Genomic DNA, 4,346 nt, shown 5'->3' with positions numbered 1-4,346 from the left:
GCCACCACGGGGTCCTCGGGGACCTGGACCTCCACGGCACCTGGGGGCGGTGGGGTGCGGCAGTGAGGAGGGGTGGGGCCACTGGGAGCCTCCCTAGTCTTCCTCCCCTTCCGGGTTAATTCCAAGCCCGTCCACCCCTCCTCCTTTAAAGCCTGAGACCCAAAGTAAAGTTTATTACCTGTGATCCTCATCCAGTCAACAAGACTATAGTAAGCACCTACTATTTGTTGAGCGTAAGAGTTAGGAATGCAACAGAGAAGAAGACCAAGGTCACACCCTTACAGAGCTTACCTTTTAATGGGAGCGAGGGACAAACTAAGACACAAATTCGCATTAGCGTGGGATTAGGGGTATGAAAGATATAAATAAGTCAAAGGATTAGAGGTGGTAGCTTTTCAAAAATTTGACAGGTATTTTACACCTGTCTGTGCTAGTTGTATTTTTACATAAGTATATGTTATCTTTTTTTTTTAAGATTTTATTTATTTATTTGACAGAGAGAGACACAGCGAAAGAAGGAACATAAGCAGGGGGAGTGGGAGAGGGAGAAGCAGGCTTCCCATGAGCAGGGAGCCCGATGTGGGGCTCGATCCCAGGACCCTGGGATCATGACCTGAGCCGAAGGCAGACGCTTAATGACTGAGCCACCCAGGCGCCCCAAGTATATGTTATCTTTACTAATCAGAAAGGGGAGTCTGAAAAGGTATATACCAAATGTTAATAGTGGTTTTCTCTGAATGAGAAAGGATCACGAGTGCTTTTTCTTTTTTCTTTTCCTAAATGAACGTGATTCGCGTTTATACCCAAAAGAAAGAATGCTCACACCTTTCAGTGGGGTGGTGAGGCACATTCTCACTAAAAGGATATTAAGTTGAGATTTAAACGGAATGAAAAAGAGCCTGACACACAAAAAAGCTAGTGTAAGAGTGTTCCAGGCAGAGGGAACAGCAGGTGGGAAGGCCCTGAGGCAAGATTCAGTTCCCTAAGTGAAAATATCAGGTAGCTGTCCAATGTGGCCAGAGAGTCTGGATGGGAGGGCTTTGTAAGACCAGTAAAGATTTTAGGTTTGCTACATAAAAGGGGAAGTCACGGCGGGGGGGGGGGGGGGGTGTGGGCGGGTGTGATCCCGCATAATCTGGCTAACAATGCTTACAACTCACTCCGGCTTCTCTGTGGAGAACCGATTAAGGACTATTTCAGTGGTCTTTGTAAGAAATGACGTTGGCTTAGCTCCAGAGGGTGGCAGTGGTATTGGAGAGCATGGGACAGATTCAAGGTTTGTTGATAAGGGAGAACCAACAGGACCTGCTGATGAATGGGAGGTGAGGGGAACACAGGAGCAGGAATCCCAGAAGCCTAGCGTCAACTCATCCCCAGAGGCAAGGCGAGGGCATAGCCAGAGAAAAGCCCCCGGGGGCAGATTCCCCTGTTCGTCCCCTGCCCTTTATCCTGTGGATTGGCAAGCCTCCTCACCCAGTCACCTCTGCCTCCCTTCCAGCTCTTCTTTTAGAGCCCTGGGAAGTTAGGCAGGGGTCCCCAAGCGCTTCCTCTGGGGAGGCACGCTCTCTGGCACTGCCGTTCTTGGGTAAGTGTGTGCTTTGGGCACCAGCAAAGCAGGCACACTCAGTGTAAAAATCAAACAGTCTTGACACAAAGCTGACTGGATATAGCAGCCATCAAAAGTTTCTTGCATTTAGAAAAATAATATTTTTATTGCGAATTACACACAGGGAGAAGGTTATCATGATCTTTGCAGTGTGTAGAGGTCTCTAAAGGTCTTATGCTGGCCCTGGATCTCTCACTGCAACAGCAGATGCCCCAGGCCAGCTCTCCAACTGGTGCCCCTCGTAGGGGGCATTTAGGAATGAAACCAGACAAAAGCCCTTTCTCTAGAGAAATCAGAGCTGCAGTGACTAGAGAGTTGCTTCCTCTTTATGACCAGCAGGTGGCACCAGACACTCAGCTTTGTCTTCCCCTATGGCAGAAGAAGGCAGTCTCTCCCTTTGCCAGGGACTGATAAGAATTTAAAATATGAGGATATTATCATTAAAAATAATGCCATTATTGAATGCTGACTCTGTGCCAAGAGCTATGTGGGAAGAGTTACATCATGTATCCAACATGGTTATCGAGGAGCTACTATGTGGCTGGCATCAGTCCTGGCACTGGGGACAGACCCTGCTCTTTGAGCAGAGCGGACAAGAAGCAGGTAAACATACAACATGTCAGGCAGAGGGAAAGGTTGGGAAGAAGCATGATGAAGTAAGGTCGAGGGTATGGAGAGGTGGTGTGCTATGTTATACAAGGTAGCCAAGAAAACTTTGCTGAGGGGGTGACGTAGGAGCAAAGACCTGAGCGAAATAAAGGATCAAGTCACGCTAATGTGTGGGCATGGAAAGTTCCAGGCAGAGGGAACAGTACGTGCAAAGGCCCTCAGGAGGGAGCACGCACACTGTATGTTTAAGAAACACATTATCACATTAAGTGCTCACATGACCAGTTTACAGAGGAGGAAACGGGCTAAGAAATGCAGAGTAAGTTGCCTATGGAATCCCAGTGGAAATGGGTAGACAGGTGGCAGGGCACAGTGGGAGGAGGTTGGCCAAAACCCTCCCCATCCCTGCGAGACAGACAGGCTTGGCAGGAGCCCTGGTGGGAATGGGCGCCCCCCTTCCAGGCCCCACACTGCTCCCCTCACCTGTGATGCAGAACCACAGTGCTGCCAGGACTGTGGCCAAACGCACACGCACGCCCACACCCTCGCTGGCCCAGCGACCCAGCATCTTCCCGAGAGGCAGCTGACAGCTGGGCTCTCCGTGGTGGAAGGCTGCCCCTGCGTGTGAGGGAGAGGAATTGAGGACTTTGTCTCCAAGGGTCTTCCCCAGGCCCGCCCTCACCTACTGCCCCCCTCCCCCGCCCCAGCTCGGGGAAGGCTGCAGTTGCCCAGTGGCAGGTCCTCCCTCCCACACCCTACAAGGCTCCCCACTGAGGGTTTTTTTTTTTGAGACATGCTAGCTGGCAGGAGGGAACTGAGTCACTGGGGAGGACAGACCAGGGCACACGGGGCAGGGGGGGCAGCTGGGACCCACCCTTTCAGAATTAAGATGTTGTTACAAAATACAAAGAAGATGAGGCAAGTTGGCAAGTAGAGGCAAGGTTGGCCAGCCCAGGGCAAGAATGTGCGCAGGTCAGTTTGGCTCAGTTTGACTCCAGACAACAGCTGGTGGGGAGAGTAAGGGCTGAGGCTGGAGCCAGGCGTGGAGATAGGCTGAAAGGTCTGAAGTTTATCCTGAAGGCAACTGGGAGCCGCTGAAGGTTCTGGAACAGGGGAAAGGATATGGTCAGAGCTGTGCTCCATAAAGATGACTGAGAGCATCTGCAGGATAAAGAAGAGATAAAGCAGGTCTGGGTGAGAACAACAGCACTGGAGGACATGGGGAGAGAGGAAGGGGGCAGTCAGGGTGGCCATGGTTTTGAGCCCAGTGAGCAGGTGGGGCAGTAACTGAGACAGAACATGGAGGCGGTCGGTGTAGGGCGTGGGAAGTTAGCAGTGTTTGTGCAGAAACTTCCAGGGGAGAGTTCTTGGAGGCAGCTGGTGTCAGACTATGGGGCCCGAGAGAGAGGACACTTGCTAATTGGACACTTTTTAGCGAGTGACTGAGACCAATCAGAAATGGAAGAGGCCCGGCCTGGGGTGAACCCCAGAGGCTGGAATCAGGCCTGAGTGAGAGGTAAGTCTGTGGCCACAGGTGAGACCTCCCGGGGCCCAGCCCTGCCCCCGATCCTGGCTGCCCCCCACAGTGTCTGACTTGGGTGGGCTGCATCCACCTTCACCCTGTCCCACAGCTGCTGCCTCACTGTTCACACCATATCCCGATGAAGCCACGTAACCAGTGTGGACTTAGGCTATCCAACACTGTTCAACAAGAACGCAGTTGATTTCACATTCTCACAACCCCCCAGGGAGACAGCCGGATGGACTTGGTCTATTTTGCAAGAGAAAAAAATAAAGCCCCTAGAAGTGAGGTGCCTTTGTTAATATGATGTAAGCTGCCAGTTAGCAAGCTGGGGAGGGTTTGGGTTCCCAACCTCCTGGCACAGATTTCTGCCCCCCCTCCCACCCACCCCCCAAGGAGCAGACCTCACCCACAGCCAGCCAGCACCATCATTTTGGTCACAGGCTTTCCAGTCCCAGCCAAGCACCTCCCCACCCCCAGCAGCTGGGCTGAGGGAGTCCCTCAGCCAAACCGGGTGCATCCTGCCCCCCCCACCCCAGCTGTCCACAGCGGGGAAGCCCTGAACAGCCACTTCCTCCCCAGACACTTCCGGCCCAAACCTGGCAGCTT

Source organism: Neomonachus schauinslandi, chromosome 9 (genome assembly GCF_002201575.2).
Source record: "Neomonachus schauinslandi chromosome 9, ASM220157v2, whole genome shotgun sequence".
Lineage (NCBI taxonomy): Eukaryota > Metazoa > Chordata > Mammalia > Carnivora > Phocidae > Neomonachus > Neomonachus schauinslandi.
Note: the sequence above shows the minus strand (reverse complement) of the source record.